The sequence below is a fragment of the Chiloscyllium plagiosum genome, chromosome 16, assembly GCF_004010195.1.
Source record: "Chiloscyllium plagiosum isolate BGI_BamShark_2017 chromosome 16, ASM401019v2, whole genome shotgun sequence".
Lineage (NCBI taxonomy): Eukaryota > Metazoa > Chordata > Chondrichthyes > Orectolobiformes > Hemiscylliidae > Chiloscyllium > Chiloscyllium plagiosum.
Window position 1 is genome coordinate 40788543 of NC_057725.1, and position 22105 is coordinate 40810647.

The 22105-nt window shown below is 39.6% G+C and overlaps 1 protein-coding gene across 3 annotated transcripts in view; it reads right to left on the bottom strand.

Annotated features, from left to right (window-relative positions):
• The window catches only part of sbf2 (SET binding factor 2), a 582458-nt gene that overhangs the window by 474850 nt on the left and 85503 nt on the right, over positions 1-22105 (bottom strand). The window lies entirely within an intron of this gene.

The following is a 22105-nucleotide window of genomic DNA, read 5'->3' on the forward strand; positions in this document are numbered from 1 at the left end:
ACTGAATATTCTCCCCATTTAAAAAATAGTCCATGCCTCTATTCTTCCTACCAAAGTGCATGACCTTGCACTTTCCCATGTTGTATTCCATCCACCACTTCTTTGCCCACTCATCTAACCTGTCCAAATCCCTCTGCAGCCTCCCTGCCTCGTCAATGCTACCTGTCCCTCTACCTTTCTTTGTATCATCTGCAAACTTAGCCAGAATGCTCTCAGTTCCTTCATCTAGATCATTAATGTATAAAGTAAAAAGTCATGGTCCCAACACTGCGCCTTGCAGAACATCACTTGACACCAGCTGTGATCCTTCTTTAAGTCCAGGTAGATAACATCCATTGGCTCTCCTTGGTCTAACTTGCTCATCACTTCCTCAAAGAATTCCAGCAGATTTGTCAGGCATGACCTCCTCTTGATGAAACCATGCCGACTTTGCCCTATTTTACCATATACTTCCAAGTATTCAGAAATCTCATCCTTCACGATGGATTCCACAATCTTACCCACAACCAGAGGTTAGACTAATCAGGCTGTAATTTTTTGTCTTTTGCCTTTTTAAACAGGAGTGTCATGTTAATGACTTTCCAGTCCTCTGAGACCCTCCCTGACTCTTATGATTCCTTAGAGATCACCACTAATGGTTCCACTATCTCTGTGGGGGTAGCCCATCTGGTCCAAGTTATTAATCCACATTCAGGCCATTTGGTTTATCAGGTTTTGGATACCCTACCCTAGGAAAAAGACCTTGGCTCTTCACCCAATCTAAACCCCTCATTATTTTATAAACCTCTGAAAGGTCATGCCACAGTCTCAAAACTCCAGGGAAAATAGCCCCAGCTTATTCAGCTTCACCCTGGGTCTCAAACACTCCAGTCCCAGCAACATCCTTCTAAATCTTTCTGCACCCTCTCATGTTTAACATCCTTCCTACAGAAGGGCAACCAGAATTGTACACAGTATTCCAAAAGTGGTCTCATCAATGTCCTTTATGGCCGCAACATGACATCCCAATTAAGGCAATGGTGCCAAAAGCCTTATTCAGCACCCTAACTGCGACTCCACTTTCAAGGAACCATGTACCTACATCCTTAGGTCTCTATGTTCAACAACTCCTCAGAACCCTGCCCTGGTTTGTCTTACCAAAATGCAACACCTCACATTTATCGGGTTTTGAGATCTGTATCCTCACATACAGATGAGGAAGGACACCACTTAGACTGGGACAACACATCCATCCTAGGACAAGCCAAACACAGACACACGCATGAGAATTCCTAGAAGCATGGCATTCCAACCAGAATTCTATCAACACACACATTGACTTGGATCCCATTTACCACCTGCTGAGAAAAACAGGAAATGATGTCACCGCAGGAAATGACATCATTAACCCAAGGAAACACAAACATAAATAGAATGTGGGCAATACCACCTGTGCTTCATTCGGTGGCTCACTGAAGATGTTGCCTAGTATGGTGACGAAACGTTTGAAAGCGAACCGTCCAGCTCAGCAAGCAAATCTACATCCAGAGCATCACATTTATTTAAATCAAACTCCATCTGCCACTCCTCAGCCAGTTGGTCAATGACAATAGGTTTGCAGAGACAGAAAAATCAAAAAAAGAAACCTGACTGGGGCGGCATGTGGCTCAGTGGTTATCACTGCTGCCTCACAGCACCAGAGACCTAGGTTCGATTCTACCCTTGGGTGATTGTGCAGAGGTTACACATTCTCCCTGCATTTCAGTTTCCTCCCATAATCCAAAGATGTGCACAGGTTAGATAGATTGGCTAAATTCCCTATAGGGTCCAGGAATTGTGCAGACTAAGTGGGTTAGCTATGGGAAATGTGGGATTACGGGATAGGGTCGGGGTGTGGGTCTAAGTGGGTTGCGGAGGATAGGCTTGTGGATTCAATGGGCCGAATGGTCTGCTTCCATACCGTTGGGATTCTGTAAATGGCCCATCAGATTATGGTCCCATTTTACTCCGAGATAATTTACTTCCCTGTCCATTACACCTGCAAACATACTATGATTCTTTTATTCACATTCAAATCAGTTAAATAGTTGCCAAAAAGCAATGGACCCAGCACTGATCCTTACTGCACACCACTAGTCAAAGGCGTCCAGTCCGAAAAACAACTCTTCGCCACCAACACCCTCAGCCTTCTGCCTTCAAGCCAATTTTGGATCCAAATGGCTAGCTCTCCCTAGATCCAAAGTGATCTAACCTTACTCAACAGTCTACCACATGAAATATTGTAAAATGCTTTCCTGATATCCATACAGATAACATCCACCATCCTGCTTTCAATCTTTGTCACCTCTTCAAAAAACTCAGTCAAGCTAGTGAGACAATTGCCCATACAAAAAGTCATGCCGACTATCCTTTCCTAATGCTTGTAAAGCCTGTCCCTCAGAACTCTTCCCAAAAACTTACACACATACATATTGAAGAGTACAATGGGATCTTGATCAACAATGCAGTGGGCCAAAAAAATGGCAGATGGAAATGGAACTTAATTTAGATAAACGTGAGGTGTTGTATTTTGGTATGACAAACCAGGGCTGGACTTACACGGATAGCGGTGGGTCCCTGAGGTTATCAGAGAAACCTAGGAGTGCAGGAACATAGTTCCTTGAAAATGGCATCACAGGTAGGGTGGAAAAGGCAGCATTTGGCAGTCTTGCCTTCATCAGTCAGAACATTGAGAACAGGAGTTGGGACATGATGTCACAGCTGTACAAGATATCTGTAAGGCCACATTTGGAGTACTTATACAATTGCGATTGCCCTATAGGAAGTATGCTTTAAACTGGAAAGGGTGCAAAAGGATTTACAAGGATATTACCAAGACTTGAGCATTTGAGTCATAAAGAGATGAAGAACAGGTTGGGACTTTTTTCCCTGAAGCATAAGGAGCTAAGGTGTGACCTTATAGAGGTTTATAAAACAGGAAAGGCATCGATAAAGTGAATAGCCACCATGTCTGTATTTCTAGATGGTAGTGGTTGACACTTTGGAAGGTCCTATTAAGAGGTTGTAGTGATTTTTGCAGTGCATCTTGTAGACAGTACATACTGTTACCATTCTGCAGAAGTAGAGGAAGTGAACGTGTGTGGATCAATGCCAATCAAACGAGCTGTTATGCCCTGAATATTGTCAAGGTTCTTGAGTGTTGTTGGAGCTGCACCCTCCAGGCAACTGGAAATTATTCCATCACACTTCTGACTTGTGCTTTGTAGATTATGGACAGGCTTTGGGAAGTTGGGATTCATTTCTAGCCTCTGACTTGCTCTTGTAGTCACAGAATTTTACAGTTTTCGCAACATTGGAACAATGAGATAATCCACTGTTTGGAGTATAAAGAAGCCGACATTTTGAGAGCTAGCCAGAGAGATCGGCCAACTGCCATCATCAGAGCGTATGCTAGCATAACACTCTGCCAAAGGTACCCTTTTGTATGAAACAGCTTTGCAGCAAAAGACCGAAGACGACCCACGAAGATCTACAGCCAGAGGAACACAAACACCGAAGACAACAGCCGCTGTAGGGTTTTGAAAATTAAGTTGATGTTATTTTTAATAGGGGTGTTTATGGGAACAGTATATTGTTATAGAGTTGGAGGCAAATAACAAGTAGTTAGGAGAAAGGAGGCTTAGAGTTGCAAATACTTGATGTTAAATGTTCGCTTTTAGAGTTAAGAATAAATTGATTTATTTTCTTTAAATACTGGAATTTGAGAGGTCACTATCATTCATTCTTTAACAGGTTATGAGACGAGGTGAGCTTTTCTGGGTTTGATTTAATTAGCAGAGGTATTCACCACCCTGTCATAACAACATCAATCTTAACATCCTTAGTTAGCCACAGATGATTCTCCTAGCCTTTATTTTCTAAACGGTAGGAATTCAGAACTATCTATAATGGATTATTCTACCATTTCTATCATTTTACCTTTTAAGCATATACGTTACCTTGCTGAGCTTGAAGGTTTATTTTCAGATGTTTCGTCAACATGCTCGGTAACATCAGAGAGTCTCTCCGGTGAAGCACTGGTGGTATGTCCTGCTTCTCTATTTATAGGTCTTGGTTTCTTAAGGTGGGTGATGTCATTTCTGGTTCTTTTTTTCAGGGGAAGGTAGATAGGGTCTAAATCAATGTGTTTACTCTTGGAGTTCTGGTTAGAATGCCATGCCTAAAAATTCTCATGCATGTCTTTGTTTCACCTGTCCTAGGATGTGTCTGTTGTCCCAGTCAAAGTGATGTCCTTCTTTGTCTATATGTATAGAAACTAGTGACAGTGGGTCACATCTTTTTTGTTGGCCAGTTTGTGTTCATGTACCCTGGTGGCAAGTTTCCTTCTAGTTTGTCTGATGCAGTATTTTTTCTTTACAGTTCTTGCATGGTATCTTGTAAATAACATTAGTTTTGCTGGTGGTACCGAAAGGATCTCAAGGATACCAGAGTCACAAATATTTAGAGGACACAGTCAAACATGACCCTAGATTAACCACATGGCGAGCAGCTCAAGAAATTCTGGAGTCTTTCTATCCTGATATCAAGTTACCAGGAATACCATCAACAGAACAATTAAGTCTCTCCTCACCAGAATAGCAGGGACAGAATGTTTTCTCACAGTTCAATAGACCATGTTCCATCAATGGAATTACTTTATAAGTTGAAAATTACACAATAGCACCATATGAAACTTTTTAAAGCACATAAATGTGCTTACTAGTCATTAACAGAAAGACTAAACACTAGAACTCTCAAAGTTAAGTAATTTTACCATGGAAATAAATAGCAGTCATTCTGGTTAGTCACTGTCAAATGTAATTAAACAGAGGAATGCAGTCGTGTGTCACAGAGGCAAGTTAATGATCTGGAAGCAATAATCAGCGTCCAAACATTGCTATCAGAACACTGGCATGTGCTTAATAGCCATGTACGTGGAAGAGAGATAATAATGCTTTCAAAAGTTTACATTAAAATGTGGAACATGACAGGCCATTGTATCTCATGTTTTGAAACTCTCAATTAAGGCAAAAGGTTTGAATGGCAATATTTTACAATAATTAATGAATAAACAGTACTGTGCCCTTGTAGACACAGGAAATACCAACAATAGTTTCTAGTTAATGGGTGGTATTGAGCCATAAGTGACTGCAGTGCTTTTTGAAATGCAATGAATTCTTCAAAAATCTCAATTTAATATTTTCAGGTAAATATGAAATGCTGAACAAACATTGTTCAGTCTCATTTATATTCAGAGGTAACATAATTCACTTTGAAATTGTTGTTCTTATTTTGCCTTAACACTATTCCTATACATATATAGTTTTATAATTAATTGATAACAAATCAACTGTGTTATTGAAAGGTGTTCATATCCATTCCAGCGCATCTATTATGAAGCATTTGTAGATAAAATTTAAGTAACACCACACTATTATGACTCCAGTGATGGTCTAAAACAGCCCAAGAAGCACCAACTACTTCACCAATACTTTCTTTAAATTTTATCACACAACAGCCTTGTGTTCTGTGTCCTCGTGTACTGACCATCTTGGAGAAGAAACTTGGTTCTAAACCCACTTTGTCATATCTAATATTGAAACTTTTTCCTCTGTCTCACAGTCACTTAATACACTACCATGCAAATGTCCTTTACCAAGAAATCAAACATGCTTCTGCAATGCAATTTTGCTTTGTGGGGTTACCAGAGTATCAAAAACCCAATCGGTTGCATTAAAAAATATGCTCGGGAAATACCTTTTTCCTGTCTGCCTTAGTCAAACTTCAGTCAGCAATTAGTAGACAGGATCCATTAGCATTGCATATGCTGAATTTGCTGTCCGATTACTCCATATGAGGGAAGAGGTGTATACTGCTGAAATCTAATGAGCATTATTCAAAATCAACCAAATGTGCATGATTGAGTTTTTGAATAAACTGCTTTACAGTTAACAATAAGTAATTTAATTGCATAACAGAAAAAGAAAAAATATATAGTCCTGATCATAGCTTAAAAAAAAGACATTAAGAACTAAGTCATAACACTAATGTTCTCTCGCATCTCAAAGACCTCACAAAACAATCAGTTTTGCTGGCAAAAAGCAAAATTACACCTTAGGTAGAACTCAACGTTATTACGAGGTTTTAGCCGATAGCGATTGAAATTTGATTCAGATAAAAATATTCTCGAACAAAAATATTTAATCTTTCATATTCCCCAAATAAACAAAAGCTTAAAATTTTCATAAAAATGAATAACATCTAAAATTATTTACAGAATCAAACATTATAAAAGCCATTTGGCCTCATTACACCAATATTGTCTCTTTGAAAGAGCGGCCTTAATGCCGTTCTCAAACAACTGCAAACCTCTCATGTTCAAGAGTGTATCATTTTCAAACTTTGTACTACATCAGTTTTCTGCTAGCTTTAAAAATTACATTCCAGATCATAGCTGTGTTAGGTTCTTTTTCCTGAGGTTCTTACACACTTGGTGCAATGCAACACACCAACTTCTGTTAACAAGCAACCAAATTTATTAAGCACAGTAGAGTACAAGCTTTGCAGAAACCTTTAACACACCTCGCAGGGCTTACGGGGTCATGGCAAAAGCTCTCTCTCTCTAAACAAAGGCAACAATCCTTCCTTTATACAAAATCCTTACATCACAGTTAGTAATGCCCACAAGATAACCACCAGTCACTCCCTCACAGTCACATGCCACTCAAGATACAATGCAGTGACTACCTCATCTCCAGAAACAATGTAATGCAAATCATACCACAGTGGTCAAATCTGTTGCAAATCATTTTTTTTTGTAACTATACGTGTCTCAGTGGTTAGCATTGCTGCCTCACAGCGCCCGGGACCTGGGTTCAATTCCCACCTCAAGCGACTGTGTGGAGTTTGTACATTCTCCCGGTGTCTGCGTGGGTTTCCTCCGGTGCTCCAGTTTCCTCCCACAATCCAAAGATGGGGCAGTTAGGTGAATTGGCCATGTTAAATTGCCCATAGTCAGGGGTAAATATAGGGTAGGGGAATGGGTCTGGGTGGGTTACTCTTCTGAGGTTCGGTGTTAACTTGTTGGGCCGAAGGGCCTGTTTCCATACTGTTGGGGATCTAATACCTAATATAGGGGAGTAGTCAAATTGCAACTGTAATGTTCTTATTGATTTCTGAATACGGTACGACAGTGTAAATGATCCCTGAATGGCAAGGGATGGGAATTGCACCTACAAGACAGACACATCACCCTGCGAACAGCATTCCCCCCCCCCCCCCCAGGGCATTCAATTTCTTGCAGGTCTGCAGAGCAAATTAACTCTTTAATATCACAGCTCCTTGATCTTTTTTAAAAAGAAGATTTTCATCATTTCCCTATTTTTTCTAAAATGAACAGTGGAATTCTATCAAAAGCAAATCAAAAATCAAAAACCCCTCAATGTTCTCTGTTCTAACTAGAAGAAACAATTTGCCGTTTTCTCCAAATAACTAAATGCCATCATTAGTTCAATTCTAATAAACTCCTCAGCTCCCTTTCCAAGGTTTTGACACCCCTAAGGTAGCAATAGTATGTATTTGAATAGAAATATGAAAGATAAATCATACTATGGTAGCCAATAAGTCACCCAATGGTAGAGGTGAGATGGATAAGCAATATAAAATGAGTAAAAATATAAAATAATAATGTGAAATTTCTACTATCCCAAACTTACTCGGCCAGGGAGATTAAGTTTTTTAATTTCCTCTAATAATTCTGGCAAACAGTTCAGTTGCAAAAGGGGAGATCAATGCAGTGCCTTAAATGTGTACAGGACTCCTTTCAAATCCATTGAGAAATAAACTAAAAGAGAAGGTTTCACACCTGAATCTACCAATAATGAATGAATTAGAGCAGATAAGAAATAAATGTATAAGAACATTTAAGCATTGGTTTTCATAACAATAAAGGTATTTGAAACAGACATAAATATAACAAAGATCAGGGTCATAGATTGGTGAACAGACTAATTTTTTTTTTAAAAAGCAGGAGTTAATCAATGGCTGCATTTCTTTAAAGTAACTGGGAAAATTATGCAGTACCAATATTGAAGACAATTTCAAAAACAGTCTAGACCCAATTCCTGTGGAAATAATGAGATTTATCAGAGTAAGCTATCTCACTCTGCTTGAGTTTAATGCTACATAGTTTATTTCATAGAATTAATCAAAGAACACTTTTTAAACTTTATTCAGACTTTATTTAAATACTTTCAGAATGCAGAATTTCCTGACCCAAAACCTTAAAAATCTAACTCCAGTATAGAGATATGTGCATAAAAGATGGACTACCATGGACTAAGGAAGATAGGAACAGGAGGAGGTCACTCAACTCCTCAAGCCTGTTCCACCATTCAATGAGGTCACTGCTGATTTGTGGTGCAACTCCATATACCTGCCTTTGGCCCAAATTCCTTAATACCTTAGATTAACATAATTTTAAATCGAAGATAGATAAATTTAACAACTGATCCTGCATTCAATTGGTCAAACAAACGATAATTGAGAAAATATTTGTGAATATGGTGTCACATTACTGGAATTAAATTTATTTAATGTTCTTAAGGAACACAAGAGGGTCATGGAAAGATTCATTCAACAGTAAATACATTACAGAAGAGAAATTCCACAAAAAAGTCAAATCTAGGACAACAGTACATATCTTAAACAATGTTTTCAGAAATCAAACAGAATGTTAATTCCCATATTTCACAATGTTGCATTATTGTTAGCAACATAATTAAATAGTCTGACTGCAGTATGTCTTGATGTGGTCCATGGAATGTTTTCCAATTGCTAAGCAACTGTTTTCTCATATGAAGCAATTGCAGAATGCAGCCCTTACTTCAGGGGTAGTATTTAAAATGCATTATTTATGCAACCGAACTGTTTGCCAGAATTATTAAAGGAAATTAAAAAACAGATCTGGAGCAGGAATTTTCCAATACTCTCCCACCACCTAAAGACTCTGCCCGACGACAGGAATCCTGTCTGTCTCAGCAATGGAAACTCACCAAAAGAAACGGATCTCTAAAGCACCAAGGGTGGGAACACTAGGAACAGACAGTGAGAGGATAAGTGAGTAAGACATCATATAAAGGTCAGGTAGACAAGGAGCTCATGGAGGAACAAGACCTTGTGGGGAGGGTTCTGCCTGGATTTAAAATCTGGATAGGGATCTTTGGTGGAGACACCATCTCTTCCCTCATTTTTGTGCATGCATGCCAAACAGGGTGATATGCAAGCTTTCTACACATTCCCTGAATGCCTCCAGTCAGCTGAAACGTTTTTGGCTCTTTCATTACCTTAATTGGGGAAAGGGTCAATGGGCTACTTTAGGCCTTGAACCCACCCCATATATTTTCAGACAGGTCAGAACAGACAAGAACACCATCCAGAGTATTTTACAGCCCCTCCTATAAAACTATTGTCAGAGATCATAAAATGGGTTTTGTTACAGGACAAATGCAGCGACAGTCAAGCCGCAGTACTCCATCAGTTGCATCATTAGTATAAATGTGTTGATTCAATTATCAAAGTGGCCAATTATTTCTCTTTTGTACTACTATCCAGAGAAAGAATCCTGGTGAAAATTACTCTTTGATGAATGCAAAATAATCCGTTTTTGGGAATGAAAACTAATTCTTAAATCAAGTGGCAAACACTGGTTAACATCCAAGTTACAATCGCAATTAAATCCATGTCCACTTAATCCAAAAAAAAAATCAGACAACACAAAAAGTACACGTTGCAGAGATAACTTTCTTAAAGTGGCTGAAATACTAACCAAAACCTTATTATGTGCAGAACAATGGCACTGTGGTTAGCACTGCAGCCTCACTATGCCAGGGACCCAGCTTCAATTCCAGCCTTGGCTGACTGTCTGCACAGAATTTGCACGTTCTCCATATGAAGTATGGATTTCCTCTGGGTGGTCTAATTTCCTCCCACAATCGAAAGATATGCGGATTTGGTGGATTGGCCATGCTAAATTGCCCCTTAGTGTTCCGGGACATGCAGGCTAAATGCATTAGCCACGGTAAATGTGGGGTTACAGATGTGGAGTGGGTCTAGGTGGGATGCTCTTCTCAAGGTCACTGCTGACTCACTGGGCCGAATGGCATTTTTCTGCACTGAGGGGATTCTATGATTCTAGCAGCCAAGAGTCTGGAACTAAAAGAATGAAGGTAAGAGCTTCTCTTATCTATTGGGTTTCCTGCCAACAACGTCAAATTGTAGAAAGGCATAATCTGACTGGAAGCTATCTTGTGGCATAGTGTAGTGTCACCACCCCTGGACCAGGAAACCTGAGTTCAAGTCCCATCTGCTCCAGAGGTATGTAATAATACTTCTGAATAGGTTGATTAGAAAAATAAGTAGACTGATGGTAAAATTTTCATGGATTGGAGTCTTTCGAATGACGAAGTCCAATTTTTGGGTTTCAAAGGTCGTCAGAATTATCAGCAATTGGAAACTCCAAAAGGTTCCAAAGAACCTCTATGGAGAGCAGAGCTTCAGAAGAGAAGTTTGCAGTTCTGAGGTACCTTCCTTTCTCTAGGTCTGTAAAACAAAACTTCAGCCCAAAAACGTTTGCCAAGCAACTATTAGCAGAGAGGTTTATTAGTCTTTACAAAAGCACATTTTGCAATAATTAAAACAAATCCCATCTCATCTATTCGAAAGCTTTGCTTAGCTGTTTTCTCCAAAGTTACTAGATTTTTCTCTAAACAGAAGGTGATCTGCAGCACACATTAACATTTGGACTGCACTCAATCCAAAAGATGCTGTAATTGCTCCATATTTTCTAATTTTTCCCCAAGAATACATCAATACAACTATGTGTCCCAATATGCCTCCACCCTTGGGAAACAAATAATTTCCAAACAGAAAATAACCTGAAAATAATTACAACATAAAATCTCAAACCTAGGCATACATTATTCATTTTCATCCATTCATTATACAAAATCTACACAATTCCTTGTTCTTATTCTTCACTTTATTCCCATATCATTATATTCTTGGTTGGTCAATGACGTTATCCTTCCCAGCTAGATAAACAATCTTTGTTTTAAGGCTTTCATTTGTTTCAAGGCTTTCATTTGTTTCAAGGCTTTCATTTGTTTCACGTGCTCCATTTGTGGTGCTGTATACAGGTTCCAAGTAAATCACATGACTAGGAATACCAGTTATGACTTGGTTACAAGTCTTCGTAAAGTAAACGGAGCATCTTCAAACCTGAATGAATGATTCTGATCTGAGTCATGTTCAGCTGAACCCCTTGTTTCACAAACTCAAAACTTAACTCTTTCCCTACCTGCTTATATGCTTTCTCAATTCAATGTAACCTCTTTGGTGACAAAAACTTTTATCTCCATCATTTCTGACTTCAATGGTACCTGTCAGTGTATCCTTTCAATAAATCCATTTTAGTAAGCAATGAGGCACTGCAACCCTATCTATACAACCCTCTAACTCAGGAATTGGGTATGAATTGGTCACTGCACTGACCTTGCTGTAACCTATGCATAATCCTGAAGAAGGATTCCTGAAAAAGGGCTTATGCCTGAAACGTCAATTCTCCTGCTCCTCAGATGCTGCCTGGCCTGCTGTGCTTTTCCAGCACCACACTTTTCAACTCTGGTCTTCAGCATCTGCAGTCCTCACTTTCTCCTATGCAGAATCTAACAGGTTAATCAGGTTTAGAAACTAACATAATAGAGCACTGCAAAAGTTGAATAGGTGCAGTCAAGTGATTTTTCCAATGTTTCCAATTTCATCAAAGCCCCTTGTTTTCTTGGATGCAAATGATATGGGTGTTGTTCTACAGGTGCAGATTGCCCTTCATCCACATTGCAATTGGTTGAGAGTTGTCCACCCTGGTTATTTCTATAGATTTCCTTAAATTCAATAAGTAATCTCACTATATCTTGTTGTCCTTTCTCTAAATAGGAAAATGTTGTCTAGCATTTCAGGTTTGGCTAACCGAATAGAAGGAGGTTCATTTTGTGAATTGTCTCGGTCTCTTTTTTACCTCACTCTCACTAAGGTTAGGTGAATTGGCCATGCTAAATTGCCCATAGTGTTAGGTGCAGGGGTAGATGTAGGGGAACGGGTCTGGGTGGTTGCTCTTTGGAGGGTCGGTGTGGACTTGTTGGGCCAAAGGGCCTGTTTCCACACTGTAGGGAATTTAATCTAATCTATGCCATCCTCCACTATTCTTACAACCTCATATACGTGCCCTTCTCACCTTCCTCTCTACCATGGTAATGTATCATATTAATATGTCTCAACGTAAGTTTTCTCAGGGTATCTACCAGATAACTCACTTCACCCACCTTTTAATTGTCTTGTCTTAATTGTCTTAAGTTTACAAATGGTCCTGTGCTACTTTGCCTGCTCCTGAGTGTCCTTCCAGAATCAGAGAGAGACAGTTCAACATATATATGTGGGCGGCACGGTGGCTCAGTGGTTAGCACTGCTGCCTCGCAGCGCCAGAGACCCGGGTTCAATTCCCGACTCAGGCGACTGACTGTGTGGAGTTTGCACGTTCTCCCCGTGTCTGCGTGGGTTTCCTCCGGGGGCTCCGGTTTCCTCCCACAGTCCAAAGATGTGCAAGTCAGGTGAATTGGCCATGCTAAATTGCCCGTAGTGTTAGGTAAAATGGGAAAATGTAGGGGTATGGGTGGGTTACGCTTCGGCGGGTCGGTGTGCACTTGTTGGGCCGAAGGGCCTGTTTCCACACTGTAAGTAATCTAATCTAATCTAATCTAATATAGGATTCATCTTACTGCCCTAAAATCCTCTCCTTGACCAATTTTCATGGACCTCTTATCTCATGACCATGGATTAATTTGAACGGATTAAACCCAGTAGATTCATAAAATGAATCTCTAGTAATAAACACCTGTAATAGATCCACACCTTTGTTCCAATCTTGAAGATGTGCTTCAATCATTGTCAAGAGTCTGACTGTATTTCTCTAAATGTGGATGTTAGGCTGCGGAGTTCAACTGTTTTAAATCCACATTACACATTATGTACTGAATAAGTTTAAGACATAAAATTGGAACTTTGGTTTTTCTACTGGTAGTTGAATGAGTAAATTGAGCTAATTTTTTTCACTACCACTGCAAGTGAATTGAAAGGAATTGCCTCAGGGAATTAAGTTCCCATATTCATAATTGTAAGGATATTATGATGTCATTTTCATTTTTTTGAAAGGGTCCAGCACAATGTACTAACATCTCACTGAATGGTTCCTCAAAAACTGTCATGGGTGTTAAAGGTGCTAGTTTGACTGCATGTTGAGATTTTCCTATCATTTGGCAGGTATGGCAGTTGCAAATGCTTCAGCCTTATCTTTTGCACTGGTATGCTGTGTACTTCCATTGTTAAGGATGAGAATACTTATGGAACATCCTCTCCCAGTGAGTTATTTAGTTGTCCACCATTTTTATGAATAAATGTGGCAGGACTGATACCTGATCCTTAGTTTGTGGGATCACTTCACTGTCTATAACTTGCACCTTATGTTGTTTGGCATCCAACTAGTCCTGTTTTGTAGCTCCACCTGGTAAACACCTCATTTTTAGGTATGCCTGGTGCTTCTGGCATGCCCTCCTGCACTTATAATTGAATCAGTGTTGAAACCAAACTTGATCAGAAGAGTACAGTGAGGAATATGCTGGACCAACAGGTTGCAGATTATGTCAAGGGTACCAATCAAGAACCTTTCCATCTTAAACAATGACTTGGCCTCAACAGCACTCTGCAGCAATCAGCTCCACACATTAGAATGGCGATGAGGAAGAATTTCTTCAGCCAGAGAGTGGTTAACAGATTTTTCCTTCACTGAGGCTGTACCTTCCAGTCCTAGTCATGTCTTCTTGGGCAAACATTTTCTCCATGTACACTCTATCCAGGCCTCTCAGTATCCTGTAAATTCCAATTACATTCCCTCCTTCATCCTTCTAAACTGCATCAAATACAGACCCAGAATCCTTAAATATCCCTTCTGACAAGTCCTTCATCTCCAGGATTGTTCTTGTAACTCTTCTCTGTACCCTTTCCAACACCGGTACATATTTCCTTAGCACAATATTCCAAATAGAGTCAGCCAGAGCCTGATCAGCCTAAGCAGCACATCTCTGCTCTTGTATTTTAGCCCTCCTGAAATTAATGCTAACATTGGATTTACATTCCTTCAAGTTAACCTGCATGTCCACCTTAACAGAATCCTGAACTTGGACTCTCAAGCCCCTTCATGCTTCAGATTTCCAAACCCTTGCCTCATTTAGAAAACAGTCTATGCCTCTATTCTTCCTACTAAAGTGCATAACCTCACACTTTCCCACATTATGTTCCATCTGCCACTTCTTTGCCCACTCTCCTAGCCTCTCCAAAAAGTTCTCCAGATTCCCCACTTCTTCAACACTATCTGTCCCTTCACCTGTCTTTGGACCATCTGCAAACTTAGCAACAATGGCCCTTAGTGAGAAATGACACAAAGGGAAAGCATAAAATTAAAGAACCAAAGGAATGTTAGAAATAAAGCAAAAGGAAAAAGTATTAAGTAAGATAACTTTGCTTGGAAAAGCAGCAAGTCCAGCTCTGTACAGGAACAAATTTAGCAGCTATGAAACTTAACAATTAGTCATTAAGGAGGAACAAAAGGACAGATCACTTCAAGTACCAAGGAGGAAAGACAATAGGCGTTTGAATAAAGAGTTTACTGACCAAGCATGCGAGGTGGAAAATAATGAGGAATGGGTTTAAGACACAAAAAAAGTCAGTAATCAAGTTTAAACAAAAACATGAGGTAATGAGTATGTGACCACACTTTACAGGATACCAACACTTAATGTCACCACCCGAGTCAGTACAAGGGCAGTTTCGTCATTGCTATTCTAGTAATGTGATCAAAAGATTAACAAGTTCATCACAAACACAGCAGAAATGTGCGGAGGACATCATGTTCATCAGCATGAGTTTGATTGACATGTTTAGTGGGCAAAAATTGTATAAATACTAAAGATTGAGAGTGCCATTTTTGGAGTAGTCTGAGCGAGCATGAGGTTGGCAAGTGCTGGTACTGCTACTCTGCTGAGGTTTTAGAACCTCTACTTAGACTAGGGATTGGTGTCTTGTTACTCTGTAACTGTGATACTATAATAAATGTTTAAGTAAATGTGCTGAACCTTTAAGGGACTGCTTCTAAAAATTTTAATGCAGGCAACTGAACGGTCTCAGGGAAAGAACCAGGGAAGGCTGAGTAGACTCCAGTAGGGAGTCCTCCCTTACCCACCAAAGCTTTTGGGGAGGCTTCAACATTAGCTCCTTTGTCCAGATCATCAGTGTAATATGAATAGTTGTGGTCCCACAGACTCCTGCAGGAGTCATCGGATACCATCCTGAAAAAGACCCCTTTATCCCTACTCTCAGCCAGTCAGCCAAAACCTTGCCACTAACATCATTGACTCATCTTATTGAGCAGCCTCCTGTGCGATACCTTCGCAAATGCCTTCTCAAAATCCAAATAGATCAGGTCCAATGGATCTCTTTTGCCTAATTTGTTTATTACCTCCTCAAAAGAATTCGAACAGATTTGTCAGGTCTGACCTATCTTTGACACAACTGTGCTGATTCAGCTCTATTTTACCATGCACTTCCAAGTACTTTGCAATCTCATCCTGAATAATGGACTCTCAAATCTTATCAATAATAGAGGTCAGGCTAACTAGTTTCCTGTCTTTTTCCTCCCTCCCTTTTTAAACAGGGTGTCACATTAGCCATTTTCTAATTCTCTGAGACACTCCCTGACTCCAGTGATCCCTGAAAGATCATCACCAATGCCTCCAGAGTATCTTCAGTTATCTCCTTCAGAACTCTGGTGTGCAGTCCCAACCAGTCTGGGTGATTTATCCATGTATAGATCTTTCAGCTTTACCAGCACAATTTCCTTAATAATGGCCTCACCTCTGCCGCCTGACTCTCTTGAAGTTGAGGTATGCTGCTTGTGGCTCCCACTGTGAAAACTGATGCAAACCTATCAGTTCCTCTGTCATTTCTTTGTTCCCCATTACTACATCTCTCCAAGCTCGTTTTCCAATGGTCCAAAGTCCACTGTTACCTCTTTTATCTTTTCTATATCTAAAAAAACTCTTACAATCTTCTTTTATTTTACTGGCTAGCTTACCGTCATATTTAATTTTCTCTCACTTTTTTGCTTTTTTAGTTTTCCTTTGCCGGTTTTTAAAAGGCTTCCAAATCCTCCATCTTCCCTCTAATCTTCATCATATTAGATACATTTTCTTTTTACTTATATGCGGTGTCTGACTTCCTTTGTCAGCCATAGTTGCCTCAATCTCCCTTTAGGATGCTTCTTATTCCGTGGGATGTATTCCTGCTGTCCCTCTCAAATTATCCATAGAAACACCTGCCATTGCTGCTTCACTGCCTTCCCAGCCATGGTTAACCTCTGCTGAGCCTCCCTCCCCTTGAAATTTTGCCATAACACTCCCACTCTCTATTCTTAGTGATGGCCTCACCTCTACCTCCAACTCTCGAAGTTCTGGTATGCTGCTTGTGTCTTCCACTTTGAAAACTGACGCAAAATTACCCATTCAGTTCCCCTGCCATTTCTTTGTTGCCCATTACAACTTCTTCAACCTCATTTTCCAGTAATCCAAAGTCTACCCTTACCTGATTCACCAGAATCAGTCTCAGTATGATTCAGGTAGAGTACATTGCATCAGAACAGCTCCCTTCTTCCCTAGTACTGGTGCCAATGTCCCATGAATTTGAACTATTTCTCCCACTCAATCTTTGAGTCACGCTTACCTCCTTACATCTTGTTAACCCTCTACCAATTTGTTCATGGTTCAGGTAGCAATCCAGAGATTTGTTTTGGTTCTGCTTTTTAATTTTTTAGCTCATAGTTGCTCATATCCCCTCAACAGAACCTCTTTCCATCTTTTTCATTGGTACCTACATGGACCACAACAACTAGACCTTTCCTCTTCCATTCCAAATTCCTCTGCGGCCCTGATGAGATATCCTGAATCTGACCACCACTGCTGACTTCCCCACTGTTGAATGACTCCCTGTACCATGGTGCTATGGTCAGTTTACTCATCTTTCTGCAGCCCCACTCTCATCCACACAGAAAGCAAGAATCTCAAACTTGTCAGACAAGCTCAAGGGAGAGGCACCTTCAGCACTACCTCCTGAATCCCTCTTTGCCTCACTGACAGTCATACCCTCCTGTCCCTAACCACTGACCGATTTCGAGGTGGCTAATCTAAGTAATGTGACTGCCTCACAATATGAAGTCAAGGCAACTGTTCCCCCTCCCCTGTTGTGTCACAGTGTTTGAAGCTTAGATTCCAGGTCTTCAAATCTAAGCCAGAGTTCCTCAAGCAACCAATACTTGCTACAGATGTGGTCATTATGAACCACAACGGAGTCCACAGCTCTCACACCATACAGGTACAACACATCGTCTGGTCTGACATCTGTTTTACTTACTTAGTTTTTAATTTATTTTCATAAATTTTGTACTTTTTTTCTTATTTTATAACCTGTTAAGTATTTCCCCTATTTATCTTCAATTGGAAAGTAACCTTTTATAGATAGTCGAATTAGTAGCTATCTCCAAACAATTAACTTAAGGTTTACTTGTGATGTCACCTTTGTTCTGGACCCTTGATCCTTGGCTTCAAATCATCCAGTTTTAAAAAAAACCTATGAGCCAAATAAAAGCAACAAGTATATCTTCCCCTCTGCACTTATTGCCCACATCGCCTCCAAATTTCCCAAACTATATATTCACTTGGGCAGTCCCTTACTCTGTATGTGATCTCTCCTTCCTGATCATGTGAAACCTACTGCAGCAGACCCTGTCTAGCAGACAGGTCTTTTAGGATTCAGCCAAGCCGGTCATTAGTGGTATTGCTGATCCACTCTGTGTCTCTCCTAGCTACCAAATGTTGCTCAATGTAGAAGAGTGCTGATTCATCATCTGGGGCAACAATGGGAGGGAAAAATCAGCAGGAGGGTTCCTTGCCTATGTTTAACCTGATGCCATGGAACTTCACATTGTCTGGTGTCAATGTTGAGGACTCCTACAACAGCTCCCATCTAACTGTAAGTCACTGAGCCACCAGTTCTATAGGGTCTGTCCTGCTGCTGGGACAGGACACATCCAGGGATGGTGGTGATATGGCATCCAAGGCATAATTCTACAAATCTGAGTAAGGCGGTTGCTAGTCTGCGAGACAGATATCCCGGATGTTAGGAAAAGGAAGTAGACTTTTGCATTTGGCGTAGTTATTTCCAGTACCTTAGTCAATGTCATGTGGTCCATTCAGTTTCATTCCTTTTCTCTTTTTGAATAATTAAATGCTTGGACATTTTCAAACGCAGTTAAGTGTTTCCAGAGTCCACTTGTGACTCTCCACGCCAGGCCAGGTTACAATAGTGAACTTGATAGGTTTTTATGATAATTAACGATAGTTCCAGATTTTTATTCAAACACTAACATTTGCCGTGGTGGAATTCAAACCCAGGTCCCTAGAACATTATCTGGATCTTTGGATTACTAGTCCAGCAACAATACGACTAGGTCATTACCTCCCTCTTCTCGATTTAAAGTCATCCATTTTTTTATGCCCTCTCTCCTTATTTAAAGTTCTATTCTTTATAACATCCCTTCCTGGCCAATTCTCACATCATTGTGTCTCTTCTGACATTGTCTGAGTTATATCATTACATCATCAGTAAGGTCCCAGATTGCACTGCCAGATTTGGCACCATTCAGTATGTGCCCTACTGTTGAAGATTATCTTCTGTTGAAATGCAATCCCAATTTTAAGGATACCTTGTACAGATTTTAACGAAAGACCATATCACAAACAACTTCCTTAAAGTACAAAAATGTAATTTAATTTAGCCCAGTGAACTCCACTTGTGATATCATGCCAACTCAAAGGTGCCCACTTTGCACCTTTGGTTGAAACCATCTATAACTTCTTCAGTTAGTCACATATGACGTATCGCGCCTTGAAGTCCTTTTTTCCCCTTCACTGGAATGTATCTTTTCTGAGAATTCTGAAATATCTCCTTGAATCTTTATCACTGCATGTCTACTGACCTATTCCAATACTTACTTTCTTCATTCACTTTTGCCAGCTACCTTCATGTCCTCAAAATTGCCCTTACTTCAGCTCAGAAATTATACACACTATTCTCTCCCTCAAACTGAAAATAATATTCAATAATATTATCACCGCTTCCTAAGGACACTTTCACTATAGGGTTATTAATGAATCCTGCCTCATTACACATCACCAGATCAAATGCAGTCTGCTTTCTGGTTGGCTCTAGAACATGCCACTCTAAGAAACTACCCTGAAAACACAAACATCTAGTGGCAAGAGCAAACTTAACATTCTGATTTATCCAATGCATAAGCAAATTAAATAATCCAAGATAATTGGCATATGTTTCTCACAAGTCCCCATTACTTCTTCCTTTATACCCCACCTTAGTGCTGGACCTATTGCCAGTCTACATGCAACACAGTAATTTCATTATTTAGAACATAAAGTACAGCACAGAACAGGCTCTTTGGCCCATGATGTTGTGCCGAGGTTTAATCCTAATGTAAAATATAGTAACTTAACCTACGCACCCCTCAACTTACTGCTATTCATGTGTATGTCCAGCAGTCAGTTAAACGTCCCCAATGACTCCTCTTCCACCACCACAGCTGGCAACGCATTCCATGCATTCACAACTCTCTGCGTAAAGAACCTACCTCTGACCTCTCCTTTATACCTTCCTCCTAATATCTTCAAACTATGACCCCTCATACCAGTCAATCCTGCCCTGGGGAAAAGTCTCTGGCTATTGACTCTATTTCTCATCTCTACCCACAATGATTCTACTTTCTTATCTGCAGAAGAAAGGATTTATATTCTACCAATGTCATCTTTAATTAGTAGAGTTAGAGTTACACTTACACATTTTTATAACTTCCTACTGTTCCTAGGCACAGGCAGTTCTCCTATAACATCATAGTTCGGTTCCCAGGCAATCTTGCTTTCTAAGAAAATTGTGCAATACCAGCACCATTTAAACTAATAGGGCCGAAATTGTGTTATAGCCAATACAGGTTGGAAAAGTTTGTGTTCTACAAATATCGGTCTAAATTTGGAAATAGTGCTATAGCCAATTCAGGTTGTGGAAACATGTGCTGTAGGAGAACCACCTGTATCCTACACCCTTGAATATTCTGGTCCAAATCTTTGTCATTTTGCAGCGAATTTACCAGACCGCCTGACCGTAAAAAAATTAATGAATCAATTAATCTGCTTTATTGTAAATGTTACATGCATTCAAGTACAGCCTACAGTTTTAGCCTTTCACTATATTTAGAACCTCGAACTGTATTCACTTCTGCACAAAGATTTGTACACTTTGTCCTACGTGACAATTAGATCATTAATTACTATTACATCTGCAGTATAATAGAAAATAACATTATGGGATTTCTAGTTTCTCTATTTATTTGATGATCGATAAGCTGCCAAATGGAGTCATGAGGAACATCCTCTAAATGATCTTAGTAGGCAGGGTCGTAGACTCTGGATCATAAGTCACACTTCATGTCACCTCTGATCTCCAATGTGTTGGAGCAAGTGGGAATTTGACAATAGTCTACCCATGGTTTCACTTTGCAGTCGAGTCCAACTAGAACTTACCAGCTAATATCAAGTTGACAAGTGAAAGCAACTTCATCCTCTTAAAAAAAACAACAAACTATGGTAAACATGGAGCCAGTGAAATATAAAACGAGTTCAGGAAATAACTAGATACATCCTTGTCACTGTGATTATTAAAAATGCATCAAGGACAAACTATGATTAAAAGGTCTGAAGGTCCTGTAGCATTATTACGTTACTAGCAATACTCTACAGAGTGAGAGAAGCCTTCTTTCAGATTGTTTTCTGTAATGCCTGAAGTCCATATTAATGACATGGTGTTACTTGAGCAAACAGTCAGTAAGGTCAGTAAGAGAACCACTTGTGGGAAAACATACAACACTAATATGAGGCTCCGTTCCCTAGTCCTTCTTTAATGTTTATTCCTTCCCTCAGTACTCAAGTAATGTAATTGCAGATATACCAGTATCTTATAAACAACTGCTTCACTTACAAGCATACCACCCATTAACTACAGAATTGCAAGAAAATAAACTGGAACCTCATGTGGAAGACACTCAAGTGGTAAAGAAAATACACAAGCTTAGCTTAGCTTAGAAAGAGATTCTCCTACATACATTAAAGAACAGGAGAACAGCAGCTAAATTATTGGATTTCAGCTTCACAAGTTGGAATGAAATTATACTTTTACAGCATACAAGCATCTACTATTCCACAGTTACAGTCCAGTTAGTAAACGTTTAACATCATGTCCACTTTCATCCACTTCATCACTATATATAAATATCAGCAAGAACTTTGGACAATTTCACACTTGGCACTAATATAGCTCAAATACGAAAACCAATAAAAAGCTCTATTGGAGCTGAAAAGCAGACCAATAGAAAATAGTTCCACTGAAATGTCTATTAATCAGGCAGCAATTCAAAATCAGACCATGCAAATCATGTTTAACAGACTTTGTTCAAGATACTCTGGGACTTCAGGATAACAGTTTGATAGAATTAACTATTGATTCATTCTTGAGTTTGTGCATGTTTTTATTTCATGCAATTGCTGTCAAATATTTTTCTTCAAAAATACTTAATCGCTGGAAGTACAAGTCAGGTTCAATTTTGGTAATTCTTTTTTGTTAGCTTAAGTTTTTTTTAATGTAACAAAACATGTAACTGACCGCAAATTATCAAGATGGCTCTGTATGAAGAGCTTTCTTTCAAGCCAAGTAAACTTTTTTTTAATTCTTACTCTGGCTTAAATTCATTACCAAGGACAACAAATCAAACTGCATATCTTACTGTCCTCATTGATATTTGGTGATCATT